The sequence below is a fragment of the Pteropus alecto genome, unplaced genomic scaffold (assembly GCF_000325575.1).
Source record: "Pteropus alecto unplaced genomic scaffold, ASM32557v1 scaffold145, whole genome shotgun sequence".
Classification (NCBI taxonomy): domain Eukaryota; kingdom Metazoa; phylum Chordata; class Mammalia; order Chiroptera; family Pteropodidae; genus Pteropus; species Pteropus alecto.
The window spans coordinates 121,466-134,007 of record NW_006436285.1 but is presented as its reverse complement, the minus strand read 5'-3'; the positions used below and the strand labels follow the sequence as shown (position 1 = coordinate 134,007).

The 12,542-nt window shown below is 40.7% G+C and overlaps 1 protein-coding gene across 10 annotated transcripts in view; it reads right to left on the bottom strand.

Annotated features, from left to right (window-relative positions):
* BCORL1 (BCL6 corepressor like 1) overlaps positions 1–12,542 on the bottom strand; it is a 59,960-nt gene that overhangs the window by 43,064 nt on the left and 4,354 nt on the right. The window lies entirely within an intron of this gene.

The following is a 12,542-nucleotide window of genomic DNA, read 5'->3' as shown; positions in this document are numbered from 1 at the left end:
AAGGGGTGAAGAGAGCTGCCTACCTCTTCTTGGTCCTTACCCTACTCCCTATCTCTACAGTATAGGCAACTGCTGCCTGCACTCATTTCCTTGTCCTTGCTCCTCTCCTGGTTATGCTAATCCAGTGCCTGCTGGCTTCTCTACTGCCCTTCTCTCCCTCCACCTGCCCCAGAAACCTGGCCCTCATCATGCTTAGTCTCTCCTCACCTCTGCTATGCTCTCCCATCATTTCCCTTTCCCTCATTCTTTCTCTTCTTATCCCCACCCACCTCTCTTTCCTTTCACTTTCCCTTCACTTTCTCCTATTTTCCTCTATTCCTCCTCATCACCTCCCTATTATCCTCCCAGCTATCTCTCTTCCCCTCTCCCTGAATTCTCTTCTATCTCCTAATTCTCTCTACCACTGTCCCATCTCCTCCAACTTTCTCCCCTTCTCCAACTCTCTTGCTCCTGTCCTTTCCCTCCTTTATCTCACTTTCTTCTTTTTCCCTCAGGCTCCACTCTCTCTTCCCTCTCCTCCTTCTTCTATCATGCCACTCTCCTTCCACACACCTCAGCCTTGTCTCCTTCTCTTGTCTCTCTAGCTCTCTCTATCTCTCTCGCCCTCATTCTCTGTCTCTGTCTCTCTAGTCAGTATGGCTCTGGCTGGCTCTCCACTTACTCCCATCTGTGTGTGTGTATGTCAGCTGTGCCCCTCCTTCTATCTCAGCTCATGAGTTCTCACAGTTTCAACTCATCCCTTTGTGCCCTGACGACACTCAAATCTGTATCTATAGCCCTGACCTCTCTCCTTAGAACAAGACCAGAATTTCCAGCTGCCAGAAACTCACCGTTAATTGGATGTCTACTGACCCCCTCAATCTCAATGTCTTAAACCGACCTCATTATCTGTTACCATAAACCTGCTCCCAACCTCCACACCCAGTGTGTTTCCTATCTTAGTTAATAGTACCACTATCCCCTAGCATTGCCGTTGTTGTCTCCAACTCCTTCTCTCCCCCACCACCCACATCCAATCAGGAGTCAAGCCTCAATAATGCCATCTCCATCTTCTCCTCCTACTCCTCTGGCCAATACCCTGATGCAGGCCCTCTCTTATCTAGAATATTACAATAGCCCCTTAACTGGTATCTCTGCCTCCAATCTCTCGATTCTATAGTCAATTCATCTTTTAAAGCACCAGTTCGGTCCCATCATCCCCCTCCTCCTCAACGCTTTCAGTAGCTTTCCTCTGTCTTCAGAATTAACCCTGTGTTTCTTCACACAGCATTCAGGGCCCTCCATGACCTGTCCTTCTCTCTAGTCTCTTTTTCTGCCACATCCTGCCATTCCCCTGCTGCCCTTGCCATCCTGACCCTCCCTTAAACAGACTGTCCAGTTTCAGGATTTTGCTGTTTCCTCACCCTGAAATGGTCTCTCATGTGCCCCCTCTTCCTTTCTGGGTAACCCTCAAGCCCTTGCTTAAATGTCATCATGTCATCTCCCTAACCTCAGCCCCTGGTCGGTTAACTCTTCCTTCTCTGGTTCTGAAACGTTTCATTTCTACCTGTACCATAGCTCTGATTCTTACTCTCCTCTGCAGTGTGGTAGCTGGGGGTATGGCATGTATGTCTCCCTCACCAGACAATCGGCTACTTAAGGTAAGAAATACTGTCTTTTTTTGTCTCTAGTTCCTCTGCAATGTCTTACATATAGCAAGTACTCAGTAAATGCATATTATATGGAACTGAATCCTGGATGAGAATTCAGGTGATGACCCTGAGAAATTACAAGAAGCAAAATCAGCCCCCCCAAAATTATCCGCCATGCATACTTACTTACCACAGAAAAAAAATGTACTTCGATGAAAAAACTATGCCTCTATAGCACACCCTTCATAGCTGCCAGATCCTAGCCTGGTTCATTGTCTTTAAGCTATTTTGCACCTCTGTAAATTACAGGTAACTGATGGACATGCGAACTCTGTCTTGTCCCGTAGAATTTGGATTGACTTCCCTCTCCACTGTGGAAAAACCAGTTTTGCCTCCATTTGCAACTCAGTTCCTTCACTCTATATAAATTTGTGCTTTTAGACTTTTCTCTTTCAACCAGCTATAACATCTGTCTGGTTCCCCTGTTGATTAATGAGTAAAATAAAATCTTTAACACGTGTTCATTTTCATATCTGTACAAGACTCATGATTTTACTTTTTTCTGAAAATTATCTTTAATATTACTAAGACAGTTATGTGGGTTAACACATAATTTCAGAAAGATTTCAACAAGGGTATGACAAATGGATTGGCTGTCTGCTTCACATCAGTTCACCAGGATCCCTTTCCCTGAACATCCTGATTAATTGCATTTTGACTGTTTCTTAGAATATCTTGGAATATCTCAGTTGAAGAAACAACAGTTCAGTCTATCGGCTGATATGCCAGGTACTTTTTTCACCTTTTCTCTGGAGCATTAGAAGACTCAGGCCATGAAAGGGGCTGTTCTTGCCATAAAATGAATGTCAACACCAAGTATAAGTTTTAGTGGCTACTTGAATATTTTTAGACAGCAGATATAAGTCAGAAACCATGGCTTTTTCACTCTTAGGTTTATTTTTGTTCTGTTTAGAGGGGATTAGTAGTTTGTAGAGCCTAGCACAGAAATCAGAGGGGGAATCCTGACATTCGGAAAAAGAACAATATATAAAATATCATCATCTAGATAAAGGAGTTTTCAGACTCCCCCCAAAATCCAAAATAACAACAACCAGAAAAAGAAAGCCAAGTAAAAACCAAAATAATTACCACGCAATAGATATTTTATAATTACCTTGAGAGCAAAACTGATATTGGGCACCACATTTTCATAAGACCCCACAGATGGAGCATCTGTTTAAATCTTGGCTTTAATTATGATTTTATCAGAGTAGCAATCCTTCCTATATGAAGCCCATTGCTGCTAATTAACAGTAGCCTTTGCTGAGGAGGTAAGGAGAGGGGTAGAAAACACAGGCAGGAAAGCATTGAGATAAGTAGTCTACACAAGAAGACAGGATGAGTCCTCTTGAGCCAGAGACTAAGCAAAAGGAACTTCTAAAGAGGCAATGTTGGTGTCGATACCCACATAGGATGGGAGGAGTCAAGATGGCCAACAGACAGCAATGTTTCCCAAGCCAGGATCACTGAGAAACTTGTTCAAAATACAGAGTCATATGTACCAGCCCTGAAGAGTCTGATCCAGTAGGCCCAGGGTTTTGTTTTGTTGTTATCATGTCCAATCAAATTACTAACTATTCAACTGGACACTACTTCTCAGGAGAGACAAGCAAAAAACAGATCCTTACAGACATGCCACAGTTGGTAGGCTCTACTAATATACTCGATTGTGTACTACTTGCTTTTGCTTGCAGCATTCACACACATATGTCGTGTGCATTGGCAATCTTTTACTCTCACTCCCTCTCTGATGAGAACCATCACAACAAGGGCAAAATGCAAAGTTCCTAAAAGGAACTTGGAGGAAACCTGGTAATCCTATGTGACCCAGGAAGCACAGGCACAAGGATATGAAATACTTCTAAGGATTTTTCCAGATGTCTCATCCATGTAATTGTTAAGAAATGAACAGCTGTATGGCCCCAGAATCAAATGCTGGTCACTGTCTAGAAGGCAGTGGGACTATCGTGAGCTATCCCCACTTTGGAGAGGAAAACTCAAAAGACACATCCAACTCATTGAATGAAAAAGGAGAGTACGTGTTCCACCAACACAAAGTGATAAGTGCGGCTGCAAAAATAAATAAAACTTTTTGATTTAGGAGGCATGCGTACACATAAGTAGAAGGACTGACCAAGATCCAAGGGAAAGAATATAACAAGCAGGCAGCAGAATAGGTAGCCAAACATAATCACACTACAAAACAGGGGAAACCAAAACAAAAATGGACTAATAGGAGAAGGATAACTTTAAAATGGTGAAAATAGCAGCTAAGCTGAGGGAGAACAGGTAGTAGAAGAGAAACTATAATGAAGCAGAGATCTTTTACCCCAAAAAAATACATAAGAAAAAAAGACTCTGGAAGACAAGGGCAGATGTGGAAGGCATAAAATAGAAGCCCATATGTATATAGCAACCAAAGGGAAAAAATGAAATAGGGAACCTGAAATATTTCACCATCATGGGCCAAACTGAAATACTGTGGGGAAGCACTGAAGACAGACATTTTAGAAAAGTTTAGCGAGAACATGTTATCAAAAGGGGAAGAACATCAAATTATAGCCCAAGTCTGGGCTGAAAGGAGTTGGTAATAGGGGACAGTCATCACTAAAACTCAAAGATTTTACAAACTGGGTAAACATTTTTGGTTTTGTTTTGAAATGAAGATGCCCAAACAAGCAGATTTCACAACTACAAGCAAAAGCATGTATATGAGGAAGAGAAGGACACGAAAGGAGGTAACAGAGTATCTATCTGACAAATGCTTTTTACCAAGGTAAACACTGTTTAAAAAGTTAAGCTTGAAAGTGACCAGACAGGGTGTTCATCCTGTGAGTAAGTTTCCCAGAATCATGAAAAACATGCATGAAACCTACCCATTTATTCATGGTTGGGCTCCACCATCAGGACAGTAAATTAGAAACTCAAGATTAAGGTCTCAGTTAAACTAAATCTGGTAGTACTCCCCCAGGCTTCTTTGGTTCACACTTCCTGATGACCTGGAAGCAATTACGACTTTAAAAAATGAAAGAGCAAGAAAATATTCATCATGAAGCCTGGCCCTGAATCTGTCCTCAAGAGGATAGGCGGGGCCAGTAGACAGTTTAGGAAGGAGGGTTGGATCAGTGATGACTAATGAGTGAAGAAAACTAATTTTGGAATCTATTGCTCCAATAGAAATTTAGAGCTCTGGGTAGAGCTCCCATAACATAGAGGCAGTCACATTCAGTCTTCACAGAAGCGAAGGAGAGGCCATCCCATTATGTCACTTTGGGAAAAGCAGCATCTAAGACACCCCCAAGGAGATCCAAGAGATCACTGACATTGAGATCCTAGGGCTAAAGTGAAAAGGCTATGACTTCCACCTAGGCACCACAGTACCTTCAGAGAAAGGTCAAAATATCTCAAAATTGTTTTCAATATGAAAGTGTACACATACCCAACAAGCATAACTTTACCTGGCTTTATATATGGAATGCCTACCATAGATCTTACCCTCCTTGTTGCTCTGCCTTCCCCCATGTATATTCAACAGACTAACATTCCTGTTTTCTTTATTTATATTTAAATACATATGCCAAACCTCACCACCTAATGTGAAAGTTCTCCCAATGTAAATTGTTCTAATAATTTACTAATCTTCCATATAAGAGTATTATAATATTCTCCTCAGTATTTTCTCCCAGTATCTATATCCCTTTTCTTCATGCAAAACAGGTTTCCTCTACCACCACACACAAAATCAACTGTAAATAATCTGCTGGGTAATTGAAAGGTAGAAGGAGCCCTTTGCACTATTCATCCCAACCTTCTGCCTGACAATTTATCCTAGCACTTTCTAATTCCTCTGAGTTTTTTTTTTTTCCTATCCAAATATTTCCACTGGTTCTACACCAAGAGATCAGTCTTGTAAGGGACACTGCATTCTGTTCCCAGTTCCATTAATTCCTGTAATTTACCAAGAAGACGAAGTAGTTGCTTGCACACCACTTTGGCATGGACATCTTCATAGACTCCTTGGGTACTTCCATGTTTAAAAACCTTGCTTATAAGCATTTATGAGACTGGATACAAAGAAACGTTAACTATCTGTTAAACACATGAGAGCTTATTCATTCAAATGAATGTAGTTACCTCCAATATAGTCACAATGGAGGCTAGAGATTCATCTCAATGAAGTGGTCAGGGCTTGTGATCTCCCTGGAGCTCTTCTTTGGTGAGCATTACCATCCAAACCCCTTTCAACCCAAACCACACCCTTTTCGAATTCCTTACTTGTGTAGAATCTCTATCCATTTAATTTGAAGCTTAAAAACTGCCAAAATCCATTTGGAATCATCTAATCAAACAGCAGCAACACCCCTGAAGTGTGATATACCCTAGTACCCACGTTCTAAACTGAAGGGAGAAAACCTTGAGCATATATCTTCAGGCCCAACTTCTCAGCCATCTCAGACACCTCACTATGTCCATTTACTACATCATCTGCAAAATGGGAATAAACTAGTCCCTACTTAAAACTGAGACTAGCATGAAAGCACATAAAAGGACCAAAGGTAATCAATTCCAACAATGAAATAGGCAAAAGCAAAAGTTTTATCTCTCATTTCCATTTTATCTTTCATTTTCCATTTCTCATTTCCAAGAGCTCTTCTACCCACTGCCATGATACTTTTTTCCTCTTATTCAAATAGTACACACTTCCATTTCCTGCTGTAAGGAAATTATTTTACTTCATTTAAGGAAAACACTTCATCAAATCTTTATACCAGACCTAGGATCTAGCTACAAGATTATATATAACTTCTAGATGTCGCGAATATCAAGAAAACCTAGGCGATCACCACAAAATTAATCAGTCCTTTTCAAAATGTAAAACCACCTCAAAATGTCACCCTAAGTAACTAGTCATCTTTTGAGCACTTCTCATTTCTACTAAATCAAAAATAAGAGTTGGCTTTCCTCAGTCTCGGTCTTCAGTAGGACCTTGTGAACATTTAGTGTGTTTTTCACACCTCCAAAGTTGAATCATTATAATCTGAGACCTGATGCTTCTGTGACAGTGGCCTTCAGCTATCTCTATTTCAATATACTGCATTCGTGATATGGAAATTTTTTCATCTAAAAAGGATTCCGCCTCGCCAAACTTTTGGGCATTTTTTTTTAAAAGTCTTCTGGACCTCTCATACAAAGATTTAGAAAGGATATTATCTGGCTATTTTTTCTATTCTCTCACCCCAGACTATGGGTTCAACTCATTTTATATATATTATTCATTCAAAGGCGTGCGCGCGCGCACACACACACACACACACACAATTAGCTCACAGAATTTCAGACTCTCAGTATTGGCTCAACCTGCTACCAGTCTATAGGTTCCTCAAAGCCAGAAAGAACATTTCACACTTCTTTTAATCACCTTCCCAGTAGCGTCTAGCATAATACAATATGCACTCAAAGAATATTTGCTAAACTACAGAAAAAAAAACCTGAAATCTTCTCTACATCATATAGAAACCAAGAATCTTGTGTAAAAAGTATTGGGTCTATGATTTCCTTTAACTTCGCTTGCTTGCTCATAAACTTTCTCTTCTTTCTTTTCCTTACTTCCACAATAAAGACAATCACAGAAATAAAATAAAATTGGGTGGGGCAAAACAATAAAATCAACTTCCAATTATCTGAGTGTGGTTTAGCTACAGCTAATTTTTAAACCCAGCTGACTTATGGACTGCCTTCTGTCACTTACAGTAGATGTATGCTCAGGGAACAACTCATTTAAATATTTGCCTAAGCAGAAATAGGAAGGTAAATCTGCTGGGGAGGGGGCAGATAGAGAATAATAATGCATTTCCAAAGTCAAACAGAAATTATTATAGTTGTCCTTGAACAACAAGGGTTTGAACTGCGCAGGTCCACTTGTATGTGAATTTTTTTCAATAAATATACAATTGGCCCTCCATATCCCTAAGTTTTACATCTGTGGATTCAACCAACCATGGATCAAAAATAGTATTTTCGATAGAAGGTTGGGAATCTGCAAATGCAAAGAGCCAACTGCATGCACTGTTCCCCGCCCCAGGACACTAAAGGACAACTACAGTTAAGTTTTTTTTGGGGGGGAGGGGTCAAAAGTTATATGCGAATTTTCAACTGTGTAGGTCAGAGTCTGTAACCTCCACATTGTTCCAAGGTCAATTGTAATTTGTTAACTCATCTACTGTTTTAAATTGGCCTGCTATCACTCTCTCCCTACACTGGCATAACTGATTGTTGGCATCAAGTCCACTCTGGCTACAGAGAGGGACTCTATTTTACAGTCCATCTTTTTTCTAGGAAGTTTGATTTGATGATACCTGAGCTATTTGAGATGTTATTCTCTCCCACACAATCACTGATGAACATCCTTGTCATAGAGCCATACCAAGCCCAGGGAATATATACCCACTTTTGTAGAACTTCCAGATGTCAGAGATAGCTGGAAAGCCCTACCAGTCATAATTGAACACAGTAGCCCTTTTCAGAAAGCAATGGTTTTTAAAAATGTCATCCTAGTAAACTAGGCTTCAGTTATTTTTTAAGCATGACCCAAAATGTCCCCTGAAGTTTCAGCTGGATATATACTCTTCTGTTCCTGCCCTGAAATATTGAGTAGTATTACAGCACAGTTGTTAAAGAAGCTGCCACTTCTACTTCAAAGGTAGATACAATAATGTAGTGATGAGCCAAACTATTTCTTCCTATCACGGTATAAATGCTAAATATGTACTGATACGACAGGAATATGGAGAAAGAGCACAGAAGATCAAGATATAAGGAGAGTGCTCAGGAGCTTTTGACAGTTTTCATTCTTCCGCCAAGTTCACCATAGTGTAATATAAAAGGTACTGTCAAAGGACACAACTGAATAAGAAAAACTAGATTATAATATAATAATAGATGCTATTTACTGAGCACTTGCTATGGACTCGGCACTATATGTACATCAACTCATGTAATCCTTACAGCTCTGCAAACTTGAGATTATCATCTCCATTTTATAGATGAACAAACTGAGGCTAAAGAAAGTTAAATGACCTGTTTCTTGCCATCCACCTAGAAAGTAGAAGAGCAAGACCTCTAACCTAGGCTGTATGTCTTTAACACCTGAAGTAATTCTGATGCATGCTAAAGTTTGAGAACCACTGTAAGATGCTAACCTGGGTATGGTGTGACCGAGTCAGACCAAGCCAAGCTTCATCATCATAAGATACCTAAGCACCTGATGGATCTAGGTATAGAGTGCACTGACTCCTCCCGGGGATCAGAGGCATGTGCAGTGCATTTCTCTACAGAACTTGGAAAAATGAAAATCTGCTTGCTCTCTTTGTCCCCAAATACCAGCATTATAACAAAACTCAACTGTACCCTTAAATGGCACTAACACTAAGATTTCTAGGCATACCTTAGCAATGAGGTAAGCAAATTTTGTTTCTTTGCAGACATTAAAGAAGCCCAAAACACAAAGCTTTGCCTGCCCCTTGGTATTCACAATTCTTCACGGACGCTTAGCTTAATCAAGGTCTTCTTAAAATCCAAATGAAGACATATCCTGGCTCACGTACCCTCACAAATAAATCTGAAAATTACCACGTTTTACAAATAAATAATAAATCATCTCTTCAAATTCATCATAATTCATTGACTAGGGAAAATATGACCTTGACATGCAGCCTGCAGCCACTTTTTAAACAATTACCCATTTTTAAATGTTTTATGGGAAAAGGGTGGTTTCTACTTTAAAAATAAAAGAGAGAAACAGAACAGCATATTTGAATTACGGGGACAGAAACAGAGTTACATTTTACTCTTGACCAGAATTCAACTTTAGTTCACCAAAGAAATTTTTCATTATACGACTGCTTTTAAGTTATGAACAGTGGTAAAATGTAGACTTAGAAAGAGAATAGTTTCTACATTATTTTAGGGTTGACCATTAAAAAACTGGCATTGATAAAGCCAGTTCACATGTGAGATTATATAAAACACTACCAGCATCCTAGTGGCCAAAAAGTAGATTACCTCTCTTTGGCCATACTAAAGCTAAACCTTCTGAAAAGCATAGACTCACACCTAACTGGAACTCCAGCATTAAGAAATTTCTTTTCTTTTTGAAAACTCAAAGGTCCAGAATCTTCCTTCCCCCTTACATAATCATCAGTGGCTTCTCCCCGCTCCAGTCTATTATATATCATCAACAGTTTCCACTTTCTTCACTTTTCTCTCTGTTCCACTCCAGTGTTCACTTTCCCAACTAAGTCTACTGTGAATTCCTCCTCTCTCAATCTCAGATTCTGGTTGATGCTGGAAAACAGCTCCCTAACCCCTGTGGCCATTCTATTACATCTCAAACTTAGCTCAGCCTAGAATAGAATCAATGAACCACTCCAGATGCCCCATTACCACATTTTAGCCCCTTTCTTCCATGCCCCAGCCCCACCTTCCACTTCTGGCCTAAGGCTCTCAGGTCACTGTTCTTTATACTGTTTCACTCTGGACTTTCCATAACTCACCTTCCTATATCTAGAATTCCTCCCACTTGCAGACTGGAAAAACTTCTGTATTCCCCCTTTCTCCTTCTTTCAAGAGTATTCTATTTAGGACTATGAATTCCTTCCCCCATTCACTATCCTTACTTTGTCTAGATTTTCTAATTAATGCTTAGACTTGTAAACCCTGGATATCAGCTAACCTCTGATTCCTGGGCTCTCCCAGGGCAGCAGCTACCAAAGTCAAGTTTTTACATTCTCTGATACTAGCTCCAGATGACATCTGAGTACACATCTTCCTCCTTCAGCTAGTTATTCCACTCTTTCTCTCACATTCTGCACTTTTTAGCCTGTATACTATCTCTAGATTCTCTATTTCCTTATGGGTATTTTTACATTTCTTCCTATATGCCAGTTTCTCCCCAACCCTATTTTAACCCAAGATCACTCTTCTCTCTTGCCCCACCTTAGTGAGTCTATCATGAAAGTGTAAAGAGCCTTAAAGATTCTTCAAACTTTACTTTAGAAAACATTATCCTGGAGATTTCAAGGTTCTACTTTTTCCTTACTTGGCCCTAACATGGGACCAGTGACAATAAGCTTTCTTTCCCCTTCACTGCCCAACCAACCCTCTTCCTAACTTCTCTTTTTACCTCCCTTCTTTCTAGTATTCAAGTCCTTTTCTCCCACAATTCTGTTGCCCTAAAAGAAGCACCTCTCTAAAACCCATGATCCAGACTCATCATATTGGGAGACCCTCGGCCATCTGCATGAAACTTTTTTTCCATATATAGTGAACTGCAGCATGATTAAAGCAAAGAGACCCCTGAAGGAAGCCCTTCTGCTTCCTAAGAAAGTCTATGCCACTAAGAAAGAAAGGAATCCTCCTTCCCACCCTCCATCCCCTCTCCTGGTAAATCGAAACAGATCTATAAGTGCCCTTTGTGCAGCCACCATTTCTTCTGGAACTCTCCTCCTCTCTGCCCAATACAGCCTCCAACAGCAGAGCCTACCAGGGACTTAGCTTTCTTCTGCGCTATCCCAACAACTGACCTCTTTTCCTTGTTGGCCTATTCCAAAGAACTAGTCCTTCTTAACCCAGACATCTGAGTCCCCTCACTTTCTCCATCAATGATTTCTCAGAGCCAGAATGGGAAAAAAAACCTACTTACCCTTGCTACAAAGATGATAACAGGGTTAGTTAGCCCTCTTAAAAGTCGATTTAAGTAAGACCTTATTTCCCATAGTTTGTGCCTCTGGTCCCCTACAGCCACCCTCATGGACAGCTACCTCAGTTGCCCTATCAAAAGATGAGTCTGCCTATCAATATCTAGATGGCTTAATCAAGATGGTAATGTCCCCCCTAAACTCTATCAACCTTCAGATTCTCTGATTTTGAGTCACCAAGCCCCCCGGCTCCTCCTAGCTCCTCCAGTCTTTTCTACTAAATTTGCTTCCCCATCAAAATTTTACAGGTTCCTCCTCCAATCTTTTACTTCTATTTGGAGTCTCTGGGTGATTCTCAGGATTCAGTTACCCCACTTACTCCCCAGTAGAATCCTCCAAATTTCTTTCCTGCATACTGTCCTCTTTGGTATCACATGGTAACATCACCATCCAATTTGAGTACTGCGATACCAAACTAAACTGTGCTCCGTTGTGCTGCCTACAATTTTCCCCAAAATAAACCTCCCTCTATCCCAACTTTCAAGGATAGGACAGAAAACGGAGAACTAAATGACCTTTAAAGTCTCTTCAACCTTGGAATTTTATTATAAACCTAACCCACTCCCAACCCCAAATGCATCTCTCATTAATTTCCCCAAAAAAAACGTTTCAGCATGGTGACTTTGAGAAATAGTCTTCTAAACTGAAAGAACTATGGGGCTACCAGGGTAACACTAACCTACGATTGCACCCCAAAAGTCTCACCAAAGATTTTTGCAATAGTACTCCACATCTGTGCCACAGGAACAACCTCCAAACTGGCTTGAGAGTATTCAGCTGTCATACGAAGTTGCCCGGCCTCCTCCCCACACTCACCTAAAGAAGTCCTAAACCCTATGCTAGATGTGTCCTCGGCAAGGGAAGCCTTTCTTTATCGCCTACTCTAGCAGACACCAAGAATGAATAAGTATCACCACATCGACAGCTTCGTACGACCAACGTTGAAAATTTCAAAACAATAAAACAAAAACATAGTGCTTCCACTGGGGGAGGAAGGAGGTGCGGGCAGAATAGAAGGGCACCCCCATCGGCCTGTGCTGTTGGCCTCCCAGGTTTGCCGTGTGCTTCCCACCTGCCTTTCCCTTCAACATCTTTC